Source organism: Natrix helvetica (assembly GCF_964273705.1).
Source record: "Natrix helvetica genome assembly, chromosome: 4".
Taxonomy (NCBI): Eukaryota; Metazoa; Chordata; class Lepidosauria; order Squamata; family Natricidae; genus Natrix; species Natrix helvetica.
In genome coordinates, this window is record NC_138550.1 from 150,763,565 (window position 1) to 150,776,703 (window position 13,139).

General features: G+C 34.4%; 1 protein-coding gene across 1 annotated transcript in view; it reads right to left on the minus strand.

The window, feature by feature from the left end:
• The window catches only part of CSMD3 (CUB and Sushi multiple domains 3), a gene marked incomplete at its 5' end in the record, with an annotated part of 706,489 nt that overhangs the window by 170,708 nt on the left and 522,642 nt on the right, over nucleotides 1-13,139 (minus strand). The window lies entirely within an intron of this gene.

The following is a 13,139-nucleotide window of genomic DNA, read 5'->3' on the forward strand; positions in this document are numbered from 1 at the left end:
CTTCTAGAGACAAGTTGTTCCACTGATTAATTGTTCCAACAGTTAGGAAATTTCTCCTCAGTTCTAAGTTGTATCTCTCCTTGATTAGTTTCCACCCATTGCTTCTTGTCCTACACTCAGGTGCTTTAGAGAACAGCTTGACTCCCTCTTCTATGTGGAAACCCCTGAGATATTGCAAAACTGCTATCATGTCTCCTCTAGTCCTTCTTTTCATTAAACTAGACATACCCAGTTCCTGCAACCGTTCTTCATATGTTTTAGCCTCAAGTTCCCTAATCATCTTTGTAGCTCTTCTCTGCACTCTTTCTAGAGTCTCCACATCTTAGGCAATTGATCTTTAATTTTTCTATAATTTTTTATAATTATAGAAGCAATTATTACTTTGTATGACTTAGTTCTACATGTATGTTTGTTTTAATAATCTCAAGTGCTTCTGGTTAATGTTCCCCAATAAACATAATTTTGTAACACATGCCAAAGGTCATCCACAATGAAACATACATTTTATACACTTTTGAATTACATATTTGTGATTCATGACTGACACAACTTCTTTAAAATAGACATTTTTAATACAAATCAACACAATAATACATACCACTGATCGGGTTGCCTATACCTTCCATTATACCCGACATAAATGTTCTCAAAAGTGAAATTCGGTTCTCTCTCTCTCTGCCTCTCCCTCTCCCCACTTTTCTGCCTCCCGCTCCCTGCCTCCCTCTTTCTGTCATATTAATGAATACAAAAGCTTAAGAAGTTCCTGCATCAATAATCCGTATCTATTATGCAGAGAAAAGACAATTATTTGTCACAAAACAAGTAATTTACTTACTGTTTTTATGGAAATGTTGGTATCAGCTATTTTAAATTAAGTAATATATATTAAGTATTAATATGCTCCTTAAATTTTCCCTTACTGGATAATGCCAACAAAAGTTAGTGTAAGGCCAATTAAGACCAGGATCCACATGCATTTGTATAAAATTGCTGAATTCTACTTTGATTCAGCCCAAAAAGTCAACAAAATCCTCTAACTTTCAGAACTTTTAAGATGGTTCTGATGATCTTGAGGATCGTGACCTTTTATTTACTATAGTTCTCTTCTGCATTTCTGTACCACAGTTAAATTTTCCTCAATAAACAACCACAAATCAATAATATTGTTCCTTAGCTGGCTGATATGCGCATAGATGCCATCCCAAAAGTTAAAAGAGTAAAATGTTCTATTAAACATTCCATTAAAGACAGATGTGTCCATAAATATGATAAAGTTACCCTATAACTGAGTATTTGCATGCTCACGCACACACAATTCAATATATACTTCATATTTGTTGCCCAAAGCAAAATGAAATATGCCCTGTGACCCAAAGACTTTCCATTTTTCTTGGGAGAAGCAGAATAAACATTGCAGGAAACATATCTATTTTATTAGGTTGCACCTTACAATTTCCAGGCACAAAATTTGGTAGGTAAGATGTTATCCATATAGAACATGGATAGATTATTGCCAGATATAACCAGGTGACTCAAAGGAAGGACACAGTCAGGTGACTCAAAGGAAGGACATAGTCAGCAGAGATATCCTAAAGACAACAATGTCAAATTGGCTGCATAGCTTGCTTGGCTGTGGGCAATAAACATGAAGCACATATTTGCAACTCTCTAACTGATATTCTCATATATGTGATAGTGGTGTCTAGGGATATAGTCTGTCTTCAAAACTAGTATCATTTCAAGAAATAAGAAGCTAAAACCTTAGCAGACAGACCGAGAACCCTACAGGGGAATCCACAGGAGTCATAAATGACAACAAAATGAAGGATATGACTGGATGATTGAAGCCTCACACCTCACACAATAAATGCCACATGCATCACAATAAATGTAAAAGGCCCAGGGCTTTTATTTTCCCGTTGAGCCTATCATTTTGACTTCCCTGTAGATGGCAGCCATACCTTTCCTCCACCATTTCCATATTTGGACCTGAAATCACCAAAAAAAGGTTTTAAGAAGGAAAAATAAAACCTTTGCTCTATGCTTCTGTTGGGTTGTTAATTGGTACAATTACTTAATGTAATTATTGAAGGGTAGATCTACTCTTATTTTCTTCACATATATTTCGCATGTGTTCAGAGCACTATAATAACAGAGCCATATGGGCAATCTGTCTGTCTGTCTCTCTCTCTCTCTCTCTCTCTCTCTCTCTCTCTCTCTTTGGGTCTGAGCATGTGGCTCTTTCTGTCTCTCTCTCACATACACATACATACTAATCAGACTAACAAACCTTTCTGTCAGGTTGAATTTGCACTGCAAAATGTATTAAAAGTACTAAATTGAAACACTGATATTTTCTGAAAATTATCTGTGTTCAAAGCAGTCATTATTTTTACCATTTTTGAAATGTCGAGTTCCATTATGCACATATTCTTGGGCAGTCAATTGAAAGGCAGCTAACCTAATGACAATTTTCCCTATCACAAATAGATCAAGCTTCAATAAAACAAAGAATAATTATTTCAAAGAATAAGTTGTGGTGCCCATTTTAAAAAGTTGATTATTATTCATGCATTATTCAGGTAGAAAGAGAGAGAGACAGAGAGAAGGGGGGAATAGAGAGAATTCATAATTCATGCTGGAATATTACTTTTAAAAGTCACCACAATCTGATCTGTGGACACACTTACAAGAACTGTAATAGTGAATGAAATACTTCCTGATAGTCTTGATGTAAAATTTGCTAAACATTTCTCCCATAAGCCCAAGACTTGAAAGTGATTTTGAAATGGTTTTTACATTTAAGCAATCAGCATTTAAGAGATGTCGTGTTGACCTTGTATTTAAAATAAGGAGTGAAAAACTTTGAATGAAGGTATTTAAAAAACATCATTGCAATATGTCTTTGATCTTTTCTGACAAAATAGCAGTGACTCATCCTTTGCATTTTATTGATGTGGATGACTGCCTTGTTAATTTAGACATTTGGACAAGACATGTATGAAGTTTTTGATTTAAAAATTCTACGGCACGAAAAAGGGTTTCAGTGTCATTAAGCCCTGCTTATTTTTTACTCTGCAACAAACTTTTGTTCCACAAATGTTATTGCTGAAATAACTAACATGGGATTACCCCATCTTTCCCTTATATGTCAAAATTTATAAGTGAAAATCCAAAGACCTTCATAGCCAAAAGAAATATATTACTTATTTGGTTTAATATAATCTTTAGTTTCTCTACCGTAGGCGTCCATATTTTTGTGGCACATGGACACAGAGATTGTCCAGTAATGAAATGTGGACAAAGCTATGCCACACATATAGCTGTAGCTGGAAATCTCTCTCTCTCTCTCCTTCCCTCCCTCCCTCTCTCTCCCCTCCCTCTCTCTCTCTCTCACACACACACCTAAATCTTCATCTATATCAACATCTACACCAACATTTGCATCATTATCTGCATAATTCTCTATCATCTGATCTCCATCTCTCTCTCTATCTCTCTATCTCTATCTACTTGTATCTATCTGCATAGTGCTGATATCTATCAGTGTGAAAATATTCAGAGAATCACAATACCATGTTGTTTAGGCTTAAATTCTTATAGGACAGAGGGGCCTTCATCCAGTATCCCGAGAGTTCAAGTCTCACCAAGCTATAAGTAACACAGGTGAATTCAGATTCTATGTTAAAAATGCAATAAATTGTGCTTGTAAGTCAAGGCTAAAGCTGCATTTGTAATTCATCCTCGAATGAAAAGTCACCCAAATTGCCTTTGTGGATTTATTTTGTCCTTCCTAGTGGTTGTCTAGCAAGAGTGACCACCGTGACTTCTTCTGTACCTCTCTTTATAATTTAGACCCCACCAGTTATACATGCTGGCGCTCCAGAAATCTTGTCATCCCCTGATCAAACCTTATCTATTTCTCTTGGTCTCCCTCACTCTTTCTCTGTAGAAAATTTGCATAGATATGGGTTGCTGACTATCCTTTATCTAGGAGTACTTTTATTTTGGATGTGGAACAAACTTGAATGAGGGGAGAACGTTCATTAATATGATTCCCCACCTGCAACGTCTTATGAGCTCCACTGCTGTGAAAACTAGTCTTTTAATTTCTTCCTCTTGTACATTTTTACGTAGCCACATAGCATTTTTTTTCCCAGGCTCAGCAACAATTACATTGAACCCAGTGAACTACAGAGGCATTTAAAAGCCAGGGATCACTGTTCTCCAAAGATTTTTCAACAAACTGCCAGAAAGGAAGCAGGCTGCAGTTAATGAGCTTCATAAAATAATAAAAGGGAGATTGTGCTTTCTCTTCCAGTACAAGTATGTTCTTTCCCATTGTTAAAGCTAGTACTTACGTTGCTATTTTTAGGCCCTAAAAATAAATGGAACATTTTATGCTGTGCCATGACTGACTGTATCTCATTTTAATTAGATTGTAAGGTCTTTCCTATAGTATACAAATCATAGTCTAAAAGCTCTGACTACGTTTTTTTGTAACACCAATGCAAAAAAAAAAAAAAAAAAAAACACCTCACCCCAATTAATATTAAACATTTAGTGGGCTGGGGAAAAATATGTTTGAGCCATAGAAAGACAAAAGGAAAAGGAAAAATGAAATAAAATGGTAACTCTATTTTTCTACCAAGTATCTTCTTAAAATATACGATGTTACAAGTAGCACAGTTTTTTGCAGTTCCGCTGGTGTTATTGCAGGGAATTGCAATTTGTTGATGTATCTTTAAAAATTATTGGACATGGTACCAATCCATAATTGCGTAGTTTTGATGGCCAGGTCATGGCATTTCAAGTATTTCTTTTTCTTTGACTCTGGCATCTCCAGGGTAACGTAATGTCAATACATTGTACATTTCGGCCCTCTACAACCGTGATATCTGGTGTGTTGTGTTCCAAATGACGATCCATCTGTATTTGAAAGTCCAACAAGATCTTCACCTTCTCATTTTCGTAAGCTTTTCCACTTTTTGGATACAGGTAAGTCATATTTTTTACATAACGACCAGTGGATTAATTTAGCAACTCGATAGTGTCTAGCTTTGTAATCAGTTTGTGCAATTTTGCTGCATTCACATATTAAATGTGAAACAGTTTCAACTTTGTTGTTGCAAACTTGGCAGTTTGGATTGTCAATGGATTTTTGTATTTTCGCTTTCATGATATTAGTTCGTTGTTGTTCTTATGTGATTAGTATTGTTATGAATATTATTATTGCATGGTTAATCTTTGGTGAGATTCACAGCCTTTGGGGCTGGTTGGTAGCTTAACAGCTCGAGTGCTAACCAAGGACCTAGCAACTGTTAAGGTAACGTCGGAGGATATAAGCTGTTCCAAGTAGGGCAGTTTTTTGTAGAATCAGAATGTTTAAATCTGATAAATTTAAAATTTCCAAATAGTGAGGTAGTCCTTTAGGTATTGCTCCAAGGGCTCCAATTACAATCGGAACAACACACAATTTCTTTTTCCACAGTCGCTCAACCTTAATTTGCAAGTCCTGGTACTTTGTGATTTTTTTCTTGCTGTTTATCTTCAATTCGTGCATCTCCAGGTATTGCAACGTCAATGAACCATACTTTTTTCTTTTCAACTATTGTTATGTCAGTGTGTTGTAGGCCAAGTGCCTGTCAGTCTGAATTCTGAAGTCCCACAAGATCTTGACTTTCTCATTCTCTAAAATTTCTCAGCCTGATGGTCCCAGTGATTTTTGCTGTACTCAAATCCAAACTTTTGGCACAATTTCCAGTGAATGATCTTAGCAATGCGTCATGGCGTTGTAGGTAGTCAGTTTGTGAAATTTTGCTGCACCCACTGATCAAGTGGTCGACTGTCTCATCTTTCTCATTACAGAGGCGACATTTGCTGTTGGTGGTAACATATTGAATTTTTGTCTTCATGTAGTTTGTGGCTAAGGCTTGTTCTTGAGCTGCCAAAATGAAGCCTTCTGTTTCTTTTTTCAATGTTCCTGATCTTAACCAGTTCCAAGTTAGCTTTTGGTCAGCTTTGCCTTCAATACTTTTCAAGTATATTATTATTATTATTATTATTATTATTATTATTATTATTATTATTATTATTATTATTATTATTATTATTATTATTATTATTATTATTATTATTATTATTATTATTACTATTTCTTAAAACTAACTGCACCCAGACAACACACTGTTTATGTGGACATTGAATTTTTTCAAGGAGGGAGGGAGGGGAAGAAATCCAGAAATCCAGACAGAAGAAAGCTCTACCTTAGATATTAAACTTATAATTGATAGTTTACTAAATGCACCATATAATTTATAGCATAATTATTTTATAATTATTACATTATTGTATCCCCTTTAAATGAATAGTGACAGTGATCACAACTCTTTTAAATTAACACTGGAATTCCCTAGAAAACAACTTTATAATATCAGGGAATTGTACAATATTTGCAAATGAAGATTCTCAATATAAATTATTTTTTATCCAAAAAAAAAGCAACAAATAATCTGGAAATTATTATCCCTAAGATTTTTGTAAAACATATTTTCTTCAATAAGAATAAATACAATTTCCCAGATGAATCAAATAGCTATTTGAAATACCGTGAAGAATGGAGAAATACAACACTTTAAAAATATAATTAAAGCAACATTAGTTTACTGTATTTCTGTCATGCTTCATATGGTCTCCTATGAGTTCTGCCCTTTAATCAACTCTCTGTTTATGCTATTACTTTTTCCAATACAAAGTGCATTTTAAAGCAAAACTGATAATGCCAAAGTAACTGTGGAATGACATGGCTTTTAAACCATCTGAAGATTCCACAATCATTGAACTATTTCTCTGAGATAATTTGGTTTGACAACATTGTTTGGTCGCATTTGTTTCAGCTGGCAGAACAAATTTTGCCTTTGCATTTTCAGAAGAATGCTATATCAATCTTGTATGGACCACTGAACAACAATTCTTAGTGGCCTGTTGATGTTGCCTCTTACTAATTCTTTTTTATATTTGTTTCAGATCCATCACAGAGAATGGAATATTTTGGATATACAGTATTTCCCATATTCAAAAACTTAAGCAACAGGAGATTTTCCTGGGAAATAATGGGTCCTATTGTTGTTATTACTAACTTCTTAGGTAAAGGTAAAGGTTCCTGTCACACATATGTGCTAGTTGTTCCTGACTCTAGGGGGTGGTGCTCATCTCCATTTCAAAGACGAAGAGCCAGTACTGTCCGAAGTCCGTGGTCATGCGGCCGAAGTCGCACGAAACGCTGTTACCTTCCCACCAAAGGTGGTTCCTATTTTTCTACTTGCATTTTTACATGCTTTCAAACTGCTAGGTTGGCAAAAGTAACGGGAACTCCCTCCGTTATGCGGCACTAGGGATTCGAACCACCCAACTGCTGACCTTTCTGATCAACAAGCTCAGCACCTTAGCCACTGAGCCACCATGTCCCATCACTAACTTCTTAGAAATATACTATTTTCCACTACTAGGAATTGACGTAATGGATGTAGAAGACACTGGGGGGACGGACGGGACTATTGTGATGTTTTTGATTTTAGGGAAAATGGAAGCATCAAATTTATCAAAGAAATGCTTATCAGATTTTCATATGATACAATATATTATATCCTCTAAGACATCAATAAAATCTAAACAACCTTCATGGGTTTTAGAACTAAGAAAAAAAAAAGGAAACTGGTAAAAGACAACTGCAAAGTTATTTTGATTGGGAACCGTAATCAAATGCATCTTTACAGACTGGAGAAAATCTAACTTGGAAGTACTCCTCATGGAAAAGAGTTACAAGCTGAAGAAGATGGCAAGAAAGCAAATAATTATGACTTTGCCTCTTACTTTCAACCCAAACAATGGAGTCTAGGTGTGAGAGACAAGAAAAGAAAGTGTTTTTTTTAAGATAATCCACTTTAATTAACTCAACTCTTGCTAGAAATTTACTCTTACTGTTTGCAAGGCTATGTTTTTACTGCAGACATCTTTATCTGAGGGATCACACACTTTCTTCTCCTTTAACCAGACTCTGTCTGGAATATTGTTTCCAGTTGTGCGCATTACATTTTGAAAAAGATTGACTTGAAATGGAACAGTAATAGTGAAGGCAATGAGGATGATCCAGGAATTGGAAGCAAAGACAGGATGAAAGAATGTGAGTAGAAAAAGCTGAAGGAGAATCATGATAGAAATTTCTGAAAGATATCATCACAAATTAAAAGAATAGTTCAATATACACTTTACAACAGTTCTTTGGATTTGAATCTCTTGAAATGCTTCAGAGCACTCTGGAATTTTTAAAATAAATATACCATCTATTAGCATGGTGAGATTTCTCTACTATAACTCTTCCTTATTAAAGGGGAACCAACAGCTTTCAGTAGTATTCTAAGTTTTGGAGTAGCTAAATTTACCTTTGATGTGGCAGTGTGCATTGGAGGAATTAAAGGCAATCTCATTTATTATAAGCTAAATCCCCTTTGCTTCCTTCTTTGTCTCCAATTATGTCCCTAATAAAGTTTTTGATATTAAAACTGGTTATTTCTCCTTTGTAACTTAGTCTGGTTAACCCATTGATTTAGGACGAGCAAGATTCTTGCATCAGAATGGATGGATTAAAAGGAATAAATGAGTTGTAATAACATATAGCCAGTGGTGGGAATCAAATAATTTAACAACCAGTTCTCTGCCCTAATGATTGGCTGGGTGGGCGTGGCCATAGTGGGCATGGCCAGGGGGTGTGATAGGCAGCACTTGGCTTCCTGCACTCCTGGGAGGAAAAATAGGCTGCAAGGGGGGCGCCACCCCTCTGCACACTGTTTTGGGTCTAATAGGCCTCTCTGCAGCCTCCTGGAAGCAAAGATGGCGGTAGAGGTTGTGTGCTGCATCCCCCATGCCCCTCAGAAAAAGATGTCTGCAGTAAAAACATAGCCTTGCAAACAGTAAGAGTAAATTTCTGTTTTTGGCCTAGTAGGTCTGTCTGCATTTACCTGGGAGCCAAAATGGAACATGTGAAAGGGAGAGAGCAGGAAGGGGTGGGGCCAGCCAGCAATTTAACAACTGGTTCTATCGAACTGGCCCCAACCAGCTGAATCCCACCACTGCATGTAACGGTCCATAGCTAAGGGAGGTATGACATAAAACTACAGATTAGGCACAATGGACTTGCTAAAACACTTCTTTCTAAATGTATGTATTTGATGAGCAACAACATTGCAACTAATTCTGCCTTTTATCTACTTTCATGCAAATTGCTGCATTTCCTGCTTGGGTAACCAAATAAAATATATAGACATTTGGGATTCTTCCAGCTTTATAGGAAAACCTACCTTTGTCCAGATCTATATGTAAATGTAAATGTATATGTACATAAATATGTAACTCAGAATTGTTCTATGCCTCTTTGTTTGTGCTGGGCCAGACCTTGGACTTCCGCTGAAAAAAGCACTGTTAAATACGCTATAAATTATATATTTTTAGAATATCTTCTAGCCAATTAATATTAGTCCCTTTGGAGGATTATTTCTGGACAATCTTGTTAGCAGATAGGGAACAAGTTTTGATATGCTTATTTGGTTTAGCCTATCCCTCAACAATCAGTCAAGCTGAATAGAGGAATTTAGACATTGTCCACCAAGACCTACAAGTCAAAAATATCTCGTGTCAAAGTATATTTTAGAATAAATTAGGAAAAAGCCTTTTCCTTTAATTTTACATTAATAATCTCTGTATATTTATATTTATATGTATGATATTACGGTGAAGAGGGAATTCACATAATAGCTACCTCCTAAAGACATATACCGGTGTACACACTCTTCTTTTGTACCTTTTATCTTTGTTTATGTAATGAATTGATTAATCCCATTTTAACATCTTTTCCTGGGCATTCTAATTGATTGTATGTTAAATATCTTATTTTCAAATTTCTACAGGAACTCTAGCAGTGATAGTTTTCAACTAGCATCATTAGGATTTGCAATTTGCTTAATAGAAATATTGAGTGTTATAATTAAGGAATGCTATATTAATTTGGATATTGTCAAATAATAATAATATTTTATCATTGTCATATTTTAAAATAAATAAATAAATGGACTCTGACATCTGGGCTATAAATGTTTGAATTTCCTGACTTTGTCTTCAGGAAATCAGTAAACATACCTCTACTTTATCACAGAACAAACTTACAAACTTTTGAGAGCTAACTTATGTGTCATTCCACCATTAAATACAAATTATAGCTTGTGAGTCAGAGAGAGAGGGGGGGGGTGAATATTAAAATTAACCAACTGCCATTTAATTTGAATCAGTGAAGGACTTCAGAGTTAAACAATTAGTTATCATTGCACCCTTCTGCAATATCAGTGGGAGTGTGTCAAAAATGATGTGTCTCCTATGTTTACAAAAAAGATTCTGTCTACGGCATGCTGTGTGCTTTTGTGAATCATTTATCTTCTTGCTTAAGCCCATCACTGTATGAAATATTGAAGTTCTGATTCTGCATGACAGAATAATGAAACACTGAAAACATGCTCTACTGCAGTGATTTTTTTACCCCCTCAGAAAGTTAGCGGTGAAAATTTGAAAGTGAAATAGCTTTTCTTTATACTCCATAAAATATAATTGTTCAAATAATTTGATGTCAAGATATGTCACTTCTTCCAGAATATTCAAGAAACAATTATGATAAATAACTGGATTTACCTTTTTTGCAATGTTTCTATTTTTAACCCTTCTAATAAAGATTGGATTTTTTTTTGAATTTATATTAATAAATATCAAATTCTGGATTAAAAATCCTTAGACATATTTGGAGTCTGTATGAAATCACATAGATTTCATTAGGTATAACTGATTGGTGAATTGATTGATTAGGTGTCATCAAATTGGTGTTAAGTCTTAGCAACAAGGCATGTTTTTGTACTTATAATGTCCTGCAGTTATAAAGATAAACAAGGGAAGTATTAAAGCCCAAGCTGAGTTTCCAACATATTCTGTTTGTTCCCAGGAGTAAATATATGAGAAATAAATAGTAATTGTATTTTAATTTTAAACCAAACTGTTTTTATTTTGGAGTTTGTCCTTTTGTTGCACTCAAATACATGTGATTTAAAATATTGTACGCAAATGGAAGGTAATGTGTCCAAAATATGATTTAACATAAATAATAAAGATAGCAATTTCATTTTAAAAAATCCAACAATGAAATGAAAAAGGAAAATATCAAAAGCCAATGTAGCTCTGTAAACTTAATAAAGATTTTAAAACAAAAAGGATTATTAAAAAAAAACAAAGAATTAAACTGAAGTAACCTAAAAAAAGTAACCATTAGAAAACCTAGAGACAGATCATAATCTTTTTTCTTTTGTTTTTCCTGGTGGTTTTTTTTTTTTTTTTGCAATTTTTGGGTTATGAGAAAAATTAAATATCATAATTTCCCCATTAAAAATGGCTTCCTGCTCCACAAAATTTGTGTTTCCCCACTCACTTTTGAAAGTGATCCTCAATATGCCATGTGAAGTCTGGTGAGCTATAGCTCACGGTCATTTTTAGAAAAGACTTGAAGCATAGTTCTTTGTAGGAAGAAACGGAATGCATCAATGCAATTTATATCATCCTGTCATTCTAGATAAAGAAATGATACTCTAAAATTCAATGTTACAGAAAACCTAACGCACAAATCTTCATTCTTCTTACACTTTTGTTGGATCTGTTAGAAGTATGTGAAAGTGGTAAAAATGAAGCCACTGTTTTTTCTTCTTTTTATTTTTAATAATGATCCTTTAGCAGGAAAACTAGCACACTATTTGACAGCATTAATTGCACGTTATACCAGACTCAGGTTATCTCTAGCATCTTCTATCTGATAGAATTTATACACTTTTTCTGAAGGTTTCTAAATACTGTTATATCGCCTGCAGATATCAAAAGAGGTTAATTGCATAATGATTTCTGAGAATACAGTACCCTAGCACTCTTTTTTCTAAACCATGTAATTAACTAAAATACTAAAATATCAAGATTACAAATGGATGTTTGTTAAGGTTACTATTTTGGAATTTTAGTTTATTAGATGGTTATTGACCAACAAAAGTAAATATTTTATACTGTTAGTGTTTTGATTACACCTTTTATATAAATGTTCCTAATAACATACTAGGAAAATAGACTTCTCTAAGTTTAGTTATCCAGAATAGTTATTGATTTTATAGGTTTCTTGTTTATAATTATATGTTATAGATTATTTACTGTATTCATGGCTAAATGAATGCTGAATTGTATATTACTATTTTGTTTTGGTATATACTGGTTTTTGATTGCTACTGTCTTTTATTATTCAGTGCAAGAACTACATTCAAACCATAAAGACGTAAATCAAACAGGATAGATACAATTTTTGTGTTGGATTTCCCTAGTTTTTCCAGTTTTAAAGTCAAGGTCTGTTTTGAAAGGAGGACTTTTTAAATTCAATGTTTTTATAATTACATCTAGACCCAAAAGGTTTTATTATACTCTGATTTCATTGTATTTAAGTACAATGACAATAAAGATTACACTTATACTTATTTAGTGAAAATAGGTAGAATGTCTGATTCTTCACAGCTTGCTTAACTAGGTTTCTAACTTTAGTTACTTCCTGGGATTATATAATATACTGAATCATAAATGAATAAAACTAACATATATTGTATTGTATGCCCAGATATATAGACAAATATATGATAAGTAGAATAGAATAGAATAACAGAGTTGGAAGGGACCTTGGAGGTCTTCTAGTCCAACCCACTGCTTGGAAGGAAACCCTACACCACTTCAGACAAATGGTTATCCAACATCTTCTTAAAGACTTCCAGTGTTGGGGCATTTACAACTTCCGGAGGCAAGTGGAAACTGGTTAATTGTTCTAACTGTCAGGAAATTTCTCCTCAGTTCTAAATTGCTTCTCTCCTTGATTAGTTTCCACCCATTGCTTCTTGTTCTACACTCAGGTGCCTTGGAGAATAGTTTGACTCCCTCTTCTTTGTGGCAACCCCTGAGATATTGGAACGCTGTTATCATGTCTCCCCTAGTCCTTCTTTCTCTTAAGCTAAACATACCCAGTTCCTGCA